Source organism: Parasteatoda tepidariorum, chromosome 4 (genome assembly GCF_043381705.1).
Source record: "Parasteatoda tepidariorum isolate YZ-2023 chromosome 4, CAS_Ptep_4.0, whole genome shotgun sequence".
NCBI lineage: Eukaryota > Metazoa > Arthropoda > Arachnida > Araneae > Theridiidae > Parasteatoda > Parasteatoda tepidariorum.
In genome coordinates, this window is record NC_092207.1 from 53,862,519 (window position 1) to 53,880,786 (window position 18,268).

Sequence of the window (18,268 nt, forward strand, 5' to 3'; positions counted from 1 at the left end):
CGAAGAAAAAAAAAACGATAAGTTAAAACAATGCAAAATAAATTCTTGAAATAGTTAATATTATTTTGAAAATCAATGATAATATTGTTAAAGAAAACAAGTAGTATTTAGGAGAGAAAAATGCATCTAAGTGCATTTAAATCTTTTCATAGTCTCTTGTTAAACCATTTCAGTACGTTAAACAATTCGATAAACATACTTCGCTAATTCAACATTCAAAAGGGGGGTTCTCTGTGTTTAAGTATACATATATAAAAAAAAACGCTATCCCATTACACTAAATAAAGTCGAACAATGGGCCTTACAACGTAGCAGCAAGCTATTCTTCGCCAATCCCCGAAAGCAAATCGTTTTCCTCCTTTCCTCCCGTAAAAACCTTTTTTAAATCTATTGATTTGGGGATTTTTCCAAATCCCCGCGTAGGGATAAAACGGAACATCTCATCGGGAAAACGTCGGAAAGAACCCGTTATTTTCCCGCTGTTGGCGATAATTGGCGCTTTCAATAAGCTCCAGCAACCCTCATCGTCAATATGAAATTCACTTAAACTCGGCAGAACGGAGATAGGTTCGAATATGAGTGGATAAGTGCTCTTTTCCTTATTTTGATGAGGGGAAAATTCTGAATTGTCTTGGCAGAAAAAGATGATATAATTGCTTTTTTATATTAACTTTTTTTTACCCAAAGAAAAATAAACAATGTGCTTTATATGTTTATTAATGACAATCTAACAGTTTATATCTTCATCATTTATCCGGAGAAGAAGTATCTAAATTTTATTAAAGTGAAAAAATTTGTTGCGCCTTTTGGCGGAGAAAATCCCGGAATGATCGTGACTTTGTAGAGAGTTTTAAGTCGTAGCGTGTTCTCCCGGCTCCCTACCCCTATCGGAGCTAGCGGAGTTCGTAAACTTGTGACGCTGTTACGAAATTTGGTGTGGTGTTTAAAAAAAAAAAAAAATTGTTTTTTCATTTTTAAATGGAGAAGAGGATTTTGGAAAATATGGAAAACAGTTAATTGCTGGAAATTTAAAATAATCTTTAGAAATCTGAAAAAGGTAAGAAACCATTTTAATATTTTTTAATTTATATAAATTTATTAGAAAAAAAATTATTTAAGTTCTTGCATTTATTTTTTCATTTACGGTAATTGCGTTTTTAATTGCAATATTTATTACATAAGTGAAAGATTTCATATTAAAAAATTATCGGCGGATACTAGTCTGAAAAATTAAAAAGATATATTGTCATCATTCTGCTTGAATCAGAATGTTTAGAAAAATACAATGTATAAATCCGAGGAAAACATATCAGAAACTCTAAGTGACTAGATCTAAAATCAAGATTTTGTTTTTATTGGACATGAAATGTTTTTAAAATCAAACGTGATTATTTTAATTTCTTTATTACATTGTTTAAAACCGTTCATTGAATTTTTTATGAACTGTTTTAAGAATACTTTGGTATTCCAAATCTTAAATATTTCATAGTAATTTTAAAGCTTTTTTTAATAAGAAAAATATTCTATTAAAAATACAGCGAAGATTTTAAACGGCATAGAAAAGTACTTATTATTATTTATTTATTTTAAAAAAAAACTTGAAATCACTATATCAAAAATTCTTAATTTTGAGATAATGACATTTAGTAAATCATTAACAACTCCATTTATCATCTTTACCTCAAAAATCCGTTATAACAGGAGTTTTAACTCTAGAAACTATAAGGTATATGCAAACAATTTTCAAATAATATTTTTAAATGCTTAAACTTATTTCTATTTTTAAATTGCTTTAAATATTCTCGTAACTAAAGTATATAATTAAAGAGAAAATAGGAAAGTCAACTGAGGTTTTAAATAATAATTTTAGATGTTTTCACAAGTAAGCTAAAATGAAATGCATTAATAGCAAACTTTTAAATGAAATTGCAAACTTTAAATTTAAACTTTGACTTCTTCAGAAAAGTAATTTTAGTAATTAGGTGGTGAAAAGTCATACATTTGTAATATATGCATTTAAACTCATATCCTCGTAAAATTTTATTTCAATTCTTTTAAAACGAATATATATTTAAAATATGCATTTATAAGAATCAACTTATTATGATTGTATGCGAAACTTCATACATAATTACTGCTTATCATAATTTAGAGTTTGTCTATGTATTTAAGCTTATATTAAATTAGACTATTTTTCTGTTTAAAAAAAATCAATGTGCAATTTTAAATCATGTGATTTTAAGAGTTGATCTTTTTAATTTTCATTTACTTTTATAAAACCTCATGAATATTTCCTACTGTACATTCATTCATTTAGTAATGAGTAAAAAAATAATACTTTAAACTGTATGACGAATGTGATAAAGAGAGGATTTCTTTTTCTAAGTTAGTAAGTCCATCGCGTCTCTGCATTTTTTCAATTACTGATCCCACGGATTAAAAACAAATACATGTTGCATGCTCATACGCCTTTTAAGAAAACATTTTTAAGTAAAAGTAAATCCGATGTTAATTTTTAAGTATAAGAATAATTTAATGAAAATGTCTAAAGATGGTCGAATTCAGTTTCAAAGGAAGGAGGTTTTTTTTTCCTTTTTTGTGCCAAAATATCCGAATGTTTTCTGTAATCAGGCTCGCGCAGTGTTGTTTGCATGTTCAGGGAGAATTTCTTTATTATATTGCCACTGATAATTGGAAAGTAAACACTACATGTACGAAAATTAAAATAATTTTAATCCATATTTTGAATTCATTCATACGTATTATAAACATTAATTATTCTAAACTAATACAATGAATTATTTCTGTCAAAATATTCTTCTTACTTTTTTTTCCTAAAAGACAAAGAATAGTTAAATTTTAATGACCGAAAATTTCGTTATTAAAATTTTTCGAAATTAATTCTTTATTCATCATTTTGCTCGAATGTTCTTGTTCATTGATCGAATGCCTCCTTTAGCTAGAGGCTTGGGACCGTAGCAACATTTATCCTCCTCCCTGCACGCCACTGACTGGGAGGATTAAGAATGTTTAAAGAGATTGCCACAAATTGTCTATCTCTTTCTCTCTTAGAGTGAGAAAAATGTTTAAAATTTGTTTTCGCTAAAGCATTTAAAAAAAACACTTATTACCAATTCGAATAAAAATCTTGTTTTTTCTCGACTTCACCAGGTAACGTAGAGTGTCTGGCAACAAAATATTTATCTTTTATTTGATGTTTAAAAATTGTATGCCCTGATTGAAATTGCAAGATATTAAGCTAAAGAAAAACCAGGATAAGCTATAATGATTGAATATAAAGTAAATGCTTTTTGCCAGAATAAAGTTATTACTAGAAAACTATACTGATCAAAATTCTTAAGAAGAAAAATTCCGTTCAAATCGTAATTTATTTTTTTTAATATCAAGAATAATTTGTGTTTCAGAAAAAAAATATATTTGAGAAAATTCATAAATATTTTTAAGAGTAAAAAACAGTGTTGGCAAGTTTTTGACAGTTGGCGGTTTTATCAGGTTTTAACTATTTTGTCGATTGTCAAAAACCCAAAATTTTGATATAAGGATAATTATTAGCTGTTATAAATATGAAGTATTTATTTATAAACATACATATAAAATTACGAATGATCAATCAATTGTGCTTTTGAATTATTTTGACATTAAATTTACTTTTTATGATAATTTTTGACACTTTTCAAAAAAATTTTGACGTGCCATGTTAAAAATAAGTTTTTGATGTCAAAATCTCAACCCCAGTCGAAAATAAGTGTTTGATTGAATTGATGAAGAGTGTTTCCAAATACAAAAATTTCGCATAGTTTAAATTTTTTCATTCACATAAGTATTGATCTAAAAAATTTATTATTTTCTTTTATAAAATTAGAGGCAGGAATATGGATTGTAAAAAATATTATAAGTATAAAAATTACACAGAAAATTAAAATAGTTTTTTTTATGCATTTAATTGAAAACATGCTATTTATAAATAGTGAAAGTTTGTGTAAACAATTTTGGTATTTGGGAACTAAATCCAATATTATTTGTCAGTACGACATTATTTTCAAATTATTACGATTATTCAACTTTTTTTTTCGAATACAAGAAAAATGTTTCCTTCTTTGTTCAAGATTGAATACAAATACAGGGTAATAAATAAAAGAAAATATAAATTTAATAATGTACAATTAATATGATTTTCTCCTCTTTTATTTATTTGTTGTATGTTATGCCGATTAACGAAAATTATTGATAATAGTTTAATTAAGTTTATTGTTATTTAAAGAGAAAAAGTAGGAAAATGTTTTTAACAATTTATTAGTTTATATTTAAAATACTTATAAATGAAGTATTAAAAAGGAAAAAGAAGAAAACAATTTTATAAAATGATAGTCTTTTTATTTCCAAACTATAATTGTTTTACATTATTGTGTTTTGATTAATTTTTAACACTAAATTTATTTATTTCTTAATTTTTTTTTAATCTTTGTATATTTTGAATAAAATGTTTTACAACAGCAAACCGTTTGTTTAATCAAAAATTACAAATTTAATTTTCTTATTGAACAATTAATGAAAAAATATAAAATTTATATTTTTAAATTTTATATTTAATTTTATATTTATATATAAAACTCATTGCTGAGTGTTTTAATGTAATTTTTTTAGTATTTTTATATTTGACAATTCTCTTTTCGCTTGAATAATTTACATTAGAATTTAACAATAATTTGTTCTTAAATAGATTTCATCCACGTTGTTCCAGAATTTAATAAAGATATCTTTACAAATTTAAAACAAATGCTTCTACAAAATACGATTTTAGTTAAATGTTACAACTCGAAAATCATCACATTTTAATTTTGTCGAAATAAATGATTGTGGAACTTAGTAATCGTTTATGTATATAGTTAATATTCCTATTCAAGTAGCCATAAGGGCGAAACTAGTTTTCGAAAAATATTTTTCTTATTGTCTCTATTTCCAGAAGACAACTTTTAAACCATTTTTTTTAAAATCAAATAAGTTATAAGCAATTTCAGCTTTTTTGGTGCAGCGATATGTTTTATTATTCAATTTTCTTTTTCAATGTTTTATTATTTTCTACAATATTCAACATTTCTTAACTCTTGAAATGAATTTACGCAAAATAATTCTAGTAAAATGAAATTTATAAATTGCAAAACCTATTTTGTGCATGAAAACTGTCAAGAGCCCGTGTTTTATGCCCGTAGACAATGGTATCAATGATACTAGAACAATATATCGAGAAATTGTGAAACGTGGATATATTTTTTTTTTTTTAAATCGCGATAACAATATTTTAAATTCTATTCTCTCGTTATATTATAAATAAATATCATGATTGTGATAAATATCGAATTTACAATAATTATTGATGACGTTAATAGCACTACCATTATCGATTTTGATAAATGTAGAAAATGATACCGTGAGTATTATCGATTTCTACAATATAATTGTATCGTATAAGTTGATAATTTTAATTTGGTGTTTAAAAAAATTTTTTGAGTTAAAAATGTTGCAAATTAGTTTATTTGAAAATAATTCGAGATATATCGTAAAATATTGATATTTCCAGACGATTTATGATGGTAGTAAAGTTCCAATATCTAACCAGAACTAATTACTATGGTTTATGCTGTTAAGTCGAAACATTGAAAATAAATGGATTGCTTTATTTTTATTTTCAAGAGAAATATGAATTTGCTTAACTGTACTATAGTTTATTATAGTTTAGTATAGTTTATTATAGTTACTATAGTCAAATTAATACTGTACTATAGTTTATATAAGGGTATCTAAATTTATCTTCTTTTTTTATTCAAAATTTAAATTTTGAACTCTGAAAAACTACACGATTTTTTGGAATCTTTTTTATATTCTACTTCTATTTATCTGTAACTAGATTAAGATTCTCTAGGGATAACGAAATAATCTGTTTCCGTAGAAAATTAAGGTAATGTCCTGAAATAAATTTAATTAAATATTTGCAACCAATAGACTATACTAAATTATAGTAGATTTGGTGTTAAACTTTCATAGATTTGATGCCACATTCACATTCACGATATCAAATTTTAATGGTCTACTTGGATTAATTGTTATCAAATAAGCGAACGACTTGCTCTTAGAATGCAAATGAAATTATCTGTTTTAATAATTATATTGTTAATAATCATGTCTAATAATCATATTTTTGTGCTATGTTTCCTGAAGTACATAGAACTATTTTTTTCTGTATTTATGTGATAAATTTTTCCAAATGATTTTTAAAAATATTTCACTGAACAGGACGTTAAAGCCTTTCATGACAAATCTCTCATAGCGAATATTCACCATTCTGAAAAGGAAAAAAAATGAAATGTCACCCAAAAAAAGTTTCAAAACACTTCACTGCGGAAAAAAAAAGTATTTCCAAGGCTACAAAAATATGGTAAAATTTACCGTATTTCTGGCTCTACGAGAACACCAAAAATGTCGGTAATTTTTACCAAAGTGCTTTGGTAATGTTTTTTTCATGTATCATATTTTTTTCATTTTATAATGTGTGATAAATTTTGTGAATGTAGTAAAAATTTAATAATATTAGCATGATACCTTGCATGACAAAAAAAAAAACAATCTATTCGGTAAAATTTTATTTTCAGTTTAGTATTTTTTACTAAATGTGTGATAACAAGAATTATAATTTTGAAAACCAGAATTTTCGGCAAATCGTTACCATATGAATGAAAAAATTACCAATAAAACCGTTTAAATACCCTTTATTATGATTTTCGTTGCCCAGAAATTTTTTTTTTTACCAAAAATGTCCTTAAAGTACAGTAGAGTAATTTTATCGGAATGTTTTTTCTCTGTGCGTAAAATATTATCAAATCTGTTTCTTTTTAACTTAGAGAATAAATTCGGATTTGATTCAGTATAAACGTTAAGTACTATAATGCCTCCTAAGTCTGGTTCATTCGTTTCTAAAGGAAAACATCCATGTCAAAACTTAAAGCAACTTTTACCGCTTATCCTCAATTCAAAAACTCTTCTTTCCAGAAACCCAGAGGCACATTGAAAGTGTTGTATAACGCCATGATTATGTTACAAAAAAATATATCACATTATTTTAAGTGAAAAATATCTAATTTATGTCCTGTATTGAACAGAATACAATATTAGATATTATTTCGAAACTCCCATTTTTTTTTTATTCTAATAAAAAAAACTAGTATATTTTTGTGGGCGCCATTTAATGAGTGTTTCTGCAGGTGGAATTGTCATAGTTGAGCAGCTGTATTTACCGATGCTTGAAATTTGTATAAATGCATAAAAACATCTGCACGTTTTTCGGGTGATGCGTCCTAAGTCCATCTTCTAGAACATGATAAAGTAAAAAAAAACTACTTAGATAAAAAAAAAACCTAAATCAAACATATTTATAAATGTTTCATGGAATAACATTTTTGATAGACATAAAATCAATAGCAAAGCTGACTAGATACCCGACACGAACATATTTATAATTGTTTAATAGAAAAAACAATTTTGATAGAAGTGTAATCAGTAATCAAAGCTGACTAGATACCCGACACGAACATATTTATTATTGTTTAATGGAAAAAACAATTTCAATAGAAATGTAAGGAGTAATCAAAGCTGACTAGATACCCGACACGAACATATTTATAATTGTTTAATAGAAAAAACAATTTTAATAGAAATGTAATCAGTAATCAAAGCTGACTAGATACCCGACACAAGCGTATCTATAATTATTTTATTGAAAAAACAATTTTGATAGAGATGTAATCAATGGCAAAAATGACTAGATACCCGACATGAACATACTTATAATTATTTTATACTAGAAAAAAAAAAGAATTTAGATAGAGATGTAAGTTTTACCAAAAATTACTAAATAAGGCCAGCAATACTACTAGAATGAATTTTCAATTAGCAATCATTTGGTTCTCACGTGATTTAAATTCGATTCAAAATTTCAATCAAAGTATTTTTAATTGATAGTTGTGTTAATAAGCATTAAGTTATAAAATATTTTCGTGGTAATCTTCTCCATGTCACGCAAATGCGCGTTAATTCCATCAAAAAGTCCTCCGTGAAGGCAAATTTCTCCCAATACTTGATCCAGGAGTTCCCTTGTCTTCTAGATTGGGTTCAAAATTTCAAGGCTACGGAGTTGAACATTAGTAGTCGTAAATCCAAAATTGGGTCGGCTGTTCAACTACGGTCATGAAATTGAATCAATAATCATTCTCATCCACCAAATGTTTGAAACAAATACATATTATATGTTTTTCCTTAAACTGAAAGGTCATATATCAAATATCTACAACTGAAAATTTTTTTTTTATCTTTTTCATTACTTTCATGGATTATTTTTTTTAGTGTTTTTTATTAGTGAAATAGTTTTGAAAATATAAATTTTTGAATTCCAGTCATCCACTTGCACTAGTCTCGTAGTTTATTTTAAGCATATATTATTATTTAAACTTCGCAAAATATTGTGTTTAACCACACTATGAATTTTGAAATAACTATTTTTTTTCATAAATAATGTTTCGAAATTTTGAAGAAAGTTTTATTATAAAATATTGTATGATTATATGATTAATGGTGCACTACTGAGCATTTGAAGTATACTAATATTTAATTCGGTGATACGAAATATTATTGAAAAATTCGATTTAGGCAATACTGCGTTAAAAATATTTATTCAGTTATTTCATTTATTGAATTACAAAGTGAAATAATCTTTGACCTGCATAAATAACTGAACCGCTTACTGATTTATTTGATCTTATAGTGTTGTTCGATTAAGTGGAATATGTTCTATTGTTCCATTTTGTTGTTGAACATTTTCTGTCTCCTGGTGACTGATTGAAATATAATTACGCATCATCCTCAAACAATGCAATTATGCTTCTTTCAGTTTATTCCGTCATTAACTCGTTTGTATTTACATTTTTTTACGAACAAAACTGTATTTAATAATGCATCCTCCTTTCATGCATGGCTGACTTTTATTGAGATGAGCTATGTTTTTGGCTATTATGGAAGAGTTATCTTATCTTCAAATACTCATTATTATTTTTCTTTGTCTATTTATAATTTTAAATAATTTCATGGATTACTTGTTTTTATTTTATTTTAAAAGAGAGTTATTTTGAAGTTTTTTTAAGCTGTAATCAAGCTTTTTTCTTAGTTTTAAACTGAACTCAATTGTTTTTTCAATAATTACCTTTAATTCCCGATGAATTTTGCATTTGCAGAATTGTTGTATTTCATTACCAATAAAATGCTAAATATAATATTTTTCACTTATTTTGACCTAAATTAATACAAAGTAATGAAAGAAGTGTGAAAAATATGTATCATAAAAATTCTGCGTCAAAGGGTTAAATGCTGAAAAAATACAACAGGATCATAAGAAAAGTACTTAGATTCGATACAGATATTTTTTTTTACCAGTCTTTATTTAAAATAAGCTAAATAAATATTAAAAAATTTCACATAATGAAATCGATATGAAAAATTATTCTATACTAAAAGTAAATTTTCTATTTCGGTTAAGAAACTCTATTTTTAAAAACACATTCCTCTAAAGTTTAATTGCAAGGCTTAAAATATGTGATTTTCATTTAAAACAAAGTATAAAAAATTTATTAGCAGTTTAGAAAATAATAAAAAGTTTCATTAAGTCTAAAAAATAGAACACAGTTTTTAAAATCTTATTAACTTGCTCTTAAATATCTGATTTAAAGAAAATGAAAAAAAAAATACCACTACAATTTAACAAGGTTAAGAAAAAGAAACAAAAAAACCCGATTCGAACATAACGTAAGACTTGAAAGAAAATTCCAGCGCTCTCTATGTCATAGAGGTAAATTTCAATTAAGTAAAATTAAATTAAATGGAAGACGAGGTATTTTTATCGTCTGCGTTTCTGAAGAAAAAGATTTCTTTTAATGTTTACCGTAGTTACTACTTTACTTTATTTCTTCTTGTGGCAACTCTTCTATCATTAAGGTTTGTTGACACTAACTAAGAGAGATATTTTTTTTTTAAAAAAATATTAATTACGATGGCAGTCACAGAAATAAAAATTTTAAATATTTCTAGAATAATTTTTACTTTATTTGGTAATCAAATAAAATAACGATTTTTATTAACGAAATTTGTGAAGGCAAGATTAAAATTATGTTTACTTTAATTAATGAGTATATTTCCTGGCCTATCCACCCAAATATGTTTCTTTTTTTTTTGAATAATAATAATTACATTTTTTCTTATGAGGATGTATTTACCTAATTTTAAAACTTAAAAATATTCTTGAAGCAAACTATTTTTTCTCAATTTAATTTTTTTTTTAAATATCTCTTCAGAAACATTGGCTGATTATTTTATTTTTTATTGGTTGAGATTTACTTCCTAGAAATGTTTTTGTCATTATTATCGTTATTTGTTTGGCTGGGGTATATATTTTGGTTTTAATAAGGTACGGAACAAAAGACTTTGTTTAATCTTATGACGAATATTTTTCTTTTCTTTTTCTTTTTTTCCCCATAGAATAAGTTTCAGTGTTTCTTTTTTCCCCACTAAAATAGAACTTTTTAATTATAATAAAAATTTGATTTTGACTTAACGTAAACTAATATAGCTAAACTTCAGATTTAAATTTGAAAGTAATTTAAGAATTTTTCTAATTATAATGTTCGATCATAAGACTAAAAAATTTTATTTTAATACAAAAAAAAAAATTCCATTATCATAGGTTCTGTAAATTTTTATTCTTCTAGCAGCTTTAAAAATATTTAAAATATCATATAATTTTAAATTTTACAAAGATAAAAATAAATAAATAAGTCTATTATTTAAGCCTTAGACATTAAAAATGTTACCCAATAAGTAAGTTTACTATTAAAAGTGTTACCAGCAATTTTTTATTGATATTTTATTGAACTGAATCGGAAAATGTATGATTAAAATTAACAGAAGTTGATATAATGACTTTAAAATTATTTTATTTTTAACCAAACATTGTGCCCCGAGTTAAGCTTAGAACAAATAAAAAATAAATATATGCATCATAAGAAAACAAAAAATGCATGTCTCGAGGCGCTGTTTACCATATTTCTACTCTTATCTCGAACTTTTGGAATTCGTAATACTTTAAATAATATGCTCGCACTTTTAGTTATTAATTTAATTAATTGTTTTCTAGATATTAATTGATTATTTAATATTTAATTTAATCAATTAATTGATTATTTAATTTAATCATACATTGTTTTTTAATGTTACGTTTTCTCGAGACCATGTCTTTTCATATTTGACGCTGAACACCTTTGCAAAAAATTATAAATTTTTTCATTAACTTTTAACGATCCTCAAAAATATTTTTTTCTGATTTTTCATTTTTAACAGCTAATAAATTTTTTTTGCAAAATATGCCATTTTCTGACAATCACGGGTTTCGGAGAATATTATCCAAACCTGGTTATAGCAGGACTTCTTTTTTACACTTTTTGATTTGTTTTTAAAAATTTCAAATATCTTAACGAAAATTTGTTAATTTTCAACAGTATAACAATTTATTTACAAAATATGCCATTTTCTAGCGGTCAAGAATTTTGGGAGAATGTCACCCAAACTTGGTTATATCGGGACTTCTGATGGAATGTGTTACAATTATCATCCCCTTGGTACATCGCGTCCTAGTCAATGTAAAACAAAAAATGTGAATTTGGTGGGGTTGCGACTTATTGAGCTCATGTGTAACTCACCGAACCGTGCGACTCACTGAGGCCGTGTATTATTCACCGAACCGAGCGACTCGCCAAACTTGTGGTTCACACTTTTCAAAACTAGATCTTAAGAACAATTTTTAAAAAACTCGTCAGAAAAATTGTTTTTGGATTTTTGATGGAATTTTTTTGGTATGGAAGTATCAAATACGTTTCTCTCTTGGCGAATTGCGTCACACGCTTCCAAAGTATAAAATAAGGTGATTACCGCGAATCGCGTTCTTAACCACTTCCAGTGACGAACGCGACTCACCGAATTCGTATATTTTACTCAGTACTGGTTAGTTAATTCTAAATCTAGTACTTGGCTCAATTCTAAATAGTTATTGACTCGGTTAATTCTAAGTTTACTAAGTTATTCTAAGCGCTTGACGATATTCTGTGTTTATCATCTGCTTTATAATATAGATTTTTACAATTCCTTATATATATATATATATATATATATAGTCGTTGTATTTCAGATAGTTCACTAGTAAGACACGCAAACAAAGCGATAAAAAATCAGATTCTTCTTACACGAAATGTGTTTTTAAGAGAAAGTTCTGCCTCGAAAATCACAATAAAACATCACCTGTTGCTTTCTCTTATGGCGCGGTCACAGCTGTCGTTTGGCTCACTAGGAAAACCCTGCTTTTCTGACATCTGTTATTATCGCATGATTTCTGGAGTGGCCACTCCGCCTCAAAGCATCCCTCGCACCCCCCTCCTCAATGTTCGGTCAATATTTTCTCAACCAACAAACCTCGAGAGTGCTTTCTCTCTCTCTCTGAGCACTGAAATTGTCCCTTTGATAAGATTATAGAAATGTAATGTGATGATAGTATTTATATGTTGGATTTGCAGATTGAGTAATCTGCCTTTCTAGGGCTACGGCGAGATTAGAAGCGAGAACGGTTGAATATGTCGCCGATTGGCGAAATTTAAATTGTATGCTTGCTTGATGATAAAGTGCTATCGCGAAAATATTGGAAAATTACATCGCTTATTACTTACCATTTATCCCTTTATTTACCTTCAAATATTTAAACATGAAATGTATTTTTCTTATGGTTTTGTATCAAACACGACATATTTTATATAGGGTTTTTCTTATGGGATTAATTTTACCACATTTACCAAATTTTATCACTTATTATTAAACTATATTTTAGTGTTAATTTTACCAAAATCCTTATCAAAGTCCTTCGGTAAAAAACATCGAGCTTTTTGGTGTTCCCATAAAGCCAGAAACACGATAAGTTTTATCATATTTTGGCAATTCTTACCATATTTTTTTCTCTATCTAGATTAAGCTATTTTATTTAACATTTTAAACATTATACAGTAAAGTAAGTTCGAAAATCGTACCTGATTTTTTTAATAGTATTTTTAAATGTCCGCACTTTACTGTTACGTACATTTCTAAGATATTTGTTTATAAATTTTTTGCTCATTTAGAACTCTTACCCAAGTATAAAATGTTTTATCATTGCAAATATACGTTACACGACTATAATTAGGACTATCATTGCCAATATACGTTTCCTCATGCATTCTAATAACAAAATGTATTTTACATAAATTTAAATAGTTCAAAAATAAATTTTATGTTTGAAACATTAAATAAATTTAAGTCTATAATTTCTAAAACAAGTTCCAATGTGCGTTTTGATAACAGAAACGTGTTTGATACAAATTTAAATAGTTCATGAACATTATCTCTGAAACATTAAATAAATTTAAGACTATAATTTCTAAAACACATTCCAATGTGCGTTTTAATAACAGAAACGTGCTTGATACAAATTTAAATAGTTCATAAACATTATCTCTGAAACATTAAATAAATTTAAGACTATAATTTCTAAAACACGTTCCAATGTGCGTTTTAATAACAGAAACGTGTTTGATACAAATTTAAATAGTTCATGAACATTATCTCTGAAACATTAAATAAATTTAAGACTATAATTTCTAAAACAAGTTCCAATGTGCGTTTTGATAACAGAAACGTATTTGATACAAATTTAAATAGTTCATGAACATTATCTCTGAAACATTAAATAAATTTAAGACTATAATTTCTAAAACACGTTCCAATGTGCGTTTTGATAACAGAAACGTGTTTGATACAAATTTAAATAGTTTATAAACATTATCTCTGAAACATTAAATAAATTCAAGGCTATATTTGCTAAAGCACGTTTCATTAGCATTTGAATAATAAAAACAAGCTCGATATAATTTTAAATAGTTCATAAATAAATATAATCTTTGAAACATTAAATAAATTTAAGACTATAATTTCTAAAACACGTTCTAATGTGCGTTTTAATAACAGAAACGTGTTTGATAAAAATTTAAATTTTTCATAAACATTATCTCTGAAACATTAAATAAATTCAAGGCTATAGTTGCTAAAGCAAGTTTCATTAGCATTTGAATAATAAAAACAAGGTCGATATAATTTTAAATAGTTCATAAATAAATATAATCTTTGAAACATTAAATAAATTTAAGTCTATAATTTCTAATGCACGTTTCAACATGCATTTTTATAATATAAAAGCGTTCTCTATTAAAATTTAAATACTTAATAAATAAGTATTATCTTTGAAACATTAAATAAATTCGAGACTATAATTTCTCACACACTTTCTATCACGTGTTTTATTAACAGAAGCGTGTTCCATACAAATTTAAATAGTTTATAAATAAATTTTATCTTTAAAACATTAAATAAATTCAAGACTGTAATTTCTAATACACGTTCCAACATGCATTTTAATGACAAAAAGGTCTTCCAGGTCAATTTAAATAGTTAATGAATATATTTATTTATAAAAATTATCCTTTAGAATGTTTAAAATCCACTCGCTTACCATGAAAATATTTGCAATCGAATTCTAGATCATATTTAATAATAACTGGATCCAAGCTTTAGAGCGTTATAATGTTTTAATTGTTACTTAAAATTGAAACTTGAATAAGCATAAAATTAACTAATTTTCTCTTTAAAATATGCTTGTGTATTTATATCTATTTTAAAAGTTTGTTTCTGTTTCGCATCTTTTAAGCGATTTGGATGATCGCCAGATTTAGCAAAACGATTTGTTTACAAGAGTGAGTTTTATAAATCTTTTCATTTTTCATGCGACATAAAACACTGAATTCTTGTCTTAAATTGCTCTTCCGAAATTGGCATCGATTTACATTTAAACTAGAAACAGTTTAAGAAATTTCGACTCAGGCATCATTTTATTTACTAATGTTGCTTTCGATACGGAAATAAAATGTTTTCCCCCTTCTCTAAAGATAACATTTTCTCCGTTTTTTCAAATGAAATTGGATTCTTTAACGTTTTTTGTTTCTGATGTTACCTTATAATGAATTTTTTTTATTCTTCTGGCATGAAATATTAATTTATTATAACAGGGGTCTGTCAAGACATTTTGGGAAAGGTCCGTTTTTCGTGAAATTGGGAAAACATTACTCACATTCTTTCAACCAGGGTATTTGTGCAAATTGGGTCCGTTATTGCAAAAAAAAAAAACTTTTTCAAGGTGTTTTTAAATTGCAAAGACATACAAGATTATGCTCAACACTGTAAAATTATAATTAAAAAAATTAAATTTTAAAAAATAAACAACAATTGCTGCTTCTAAATTAGAGATGCAACATACAAATATTTGGTATTTAGCCTATACTGCTGAACGCAGAATATTAATTTCGGACGAATAATGGAAGAATCGTCTGCCGAAGACAAAACTTAATTCGTTTACATCCATCTTTCTTGTTTTCTGCCCTGGAAAGGGTTTATTCGATTAACAAAATAATAATGAAGATAAACAAATTTGTGAAGGGTCCGATTAAAAGAAAAATCATTTTGTGAAGGGTCCGTTTTTAAGTTAAAATATTTTGTGAAGGGTCCGTTTTTATGAAAAGATATTTTGTGAAGGGTCCGTTAACGGACCCAAATTTCTTCTAAACACACCCCTGTATAAGTACAAAAAGCATGGTTTTAATTTAATATTCTGTATTTGGTTTTATGTGTTCTCTCTATACAACTTATAATCTCAAGTAAAAATTGAACTGAAATTATAAATTGTATTATTTATTAGACCACGCTACGTCAAAAACTTATGTAACTTTTATCATGTAACTATTGTAACTCATCATATTTTTGAAACCTGACGAAGTTTTCTTGATTTAAGATACTATGAAATTTAACTACATTTACGAATAGTGGTTTTATTTAATTATTTCTTGTTAATTTCAAACCTTAAAGTCAATTTGTGTTACGTATAATAATATTTCATTTAACCGTTTGTCTTAAATGAAGGCAACTTCACCACATTGTTTGTTTATTATTTTGCCCTCATGTTTCTAAACCAAAACTAATAACTAAACTTGGAAAATGTTTCCATGGATGTTAAAGTTTTCCTTATTTACGATAATGTAAAACTGTATAACATTTCACAATAGTGGTATTTATAATCCACCTATTTCTGCATTGAGGAAAATAGAAGTGTCGAAACTACCAAGTTATGATAAAATTTACCGTGTTTCTGTCTCTATGGTAACACCATAAAATTTTTATTGGAACACTTTGGTTATGATTTTGATAAAATTAACCATAAAATATAGTTTTATAATTTGTGATAAAATTTAGTAAATGTGGTAAAATTTGGCAATTTATCATGATTTAGTAATTTTATTTTACCTTAGAGCTGGACATAAAAAGCTATTTATTCGGTTAAATTTACTTTTCTGTTCGTATTTTTTACTAAATGTGTGGTAATAAGAACTATAATTTTGAGAACCAGAATTTTGGGTTAACCGTTACCGTATGAGCAGGAAAACCGAAGGAATGGTTTAAATAGCGTATATTTTGGTTTTATTAGACAGAATTATAGCTTCTTTTTTAACCAGAAATGTCATTACCATACAATGTGGTATTTTTACCATAATTTTTTTCCAACGTGTAATTTTAAAACTTAAAACCAACTTGTGATATATTTAATGATATTTTATTGAACCGTATGTCTTAAATCAGGACAACTTCACCTTATTGTTTATTTATAGCTTGTTCACATGTTTCTAAACCAAAAATAATGCATTATAAACCTGGCAAGATTGCCCTGGTTGTTAAAGTTTTCCTTATTTACGGTAATATAAAACTGTACTACGTTTAACAAAAGTGGTATTCATTATTCACCTATTTCTACTAAATTTCAAAATAAGCAAACAAACAAAAAAAACTCAAATGCTAATCCGTATATACATTCAATAATATTCCAGTAAGCCATGTGTCATAAATAAAGGGGGAGGGGGGACGTCGTCAAATTATTATTTATTTTACTATTTTATTATTTTACTCACATCCTTGTATTACTTATTTATTATTACTTATTTATTATTTTATTACTTATTTATTATTTTTACTCACATGTCACCACACCAAAAATCATATTTTATAAAGATGGAGAATTTCCTTGGATACGAAAATGTAAATAAGGAAAACTTTTGTTAACTTTAACATTTGAAACTAATGAGTTTCAGTAATGGCAAAATAATATTTTTTCCGAAACATATTTACTATGAAACGATTTTAAAATAGTCTTTATTTTCAAGTAATGATGTAATGATAGATTAATGATAAACTATTTTATGTATGTAAAAAAATATTGTATTTAAGCTAATGGTAGCTAAATTACACTTCTTAAATTGTGTAATCATTAAAATGTATTTATTATCTTTATCCTTAATGAAATATGAAAATAGGTTATGGAAGTTAAATTTATGTTTTTTGCTCTTTTCTATACTTGATTTTTTAATGCTTTCTTCCTTAAATTGTTTTTAAAAGTTCGTATTTAGAAAATATAATTTATTCAAAATGAAAAGAGTATTCTTTAAAGAAAACTTATTACAAATTCAAACTAAAAAAAGATGATTTTATGAAATACCACATGAACAACTTCAACATTAAAAATATTTTAATATAAAATGTTATTAAATAAAAGAATTTTTGTCTATTTTGTTTAAGTCATGGTAATGTCATTTTTTTTTTATTGAAATGAAAAAAAAATTTCAAAATTTGCTTAAATGTATCACTACATTCTTGTAAATGTAAATGTTAAGTTTGTATTGCACTGACAGATTTAGTTGCATTGTAATTCAATGCAATTAGTTTTTTTTATTACATAATTAATAATTTTTTAATAGTTTTAAATAATTTTTTAACACACAACATTTATTGTTATGATTATTTCAGACTTTATATAATTATATTAACTTATTATGCAGTTTTGGCACATTAGCTATTCAGTTACGGAAATAAACCCTTTTTCCAATAAATATTACCTAGCAAGCATGGTTTTTCATGAAAGTTTGTTAAATAATTGTCACAATCATAATTGTTACATAAATGTCACAATTTCATGAATTTTAAG

The 18,268-nt window shown here is 25.9% G+C and overlaps 1 protein-coding gene across 1 annotated transcript in view; it reads left to right on the forward strand.

Annotated features, from left to right (window-relative positions):
* Positions 1-680: 680 nt before the first annotated feature.
* Positions 681-18,268, forward strand: part of LOC107452080 (thymocyte selection-associated high mobility group box protein TOX) — a gene marked incomplete at its 5' end in the record, with an annotated part of 95,899 nt that continues 78,311 nt past the window's right edge. Inside the window, 1 exon segment of the mRNA XM_071179821.1 lies at positions 681-1,057.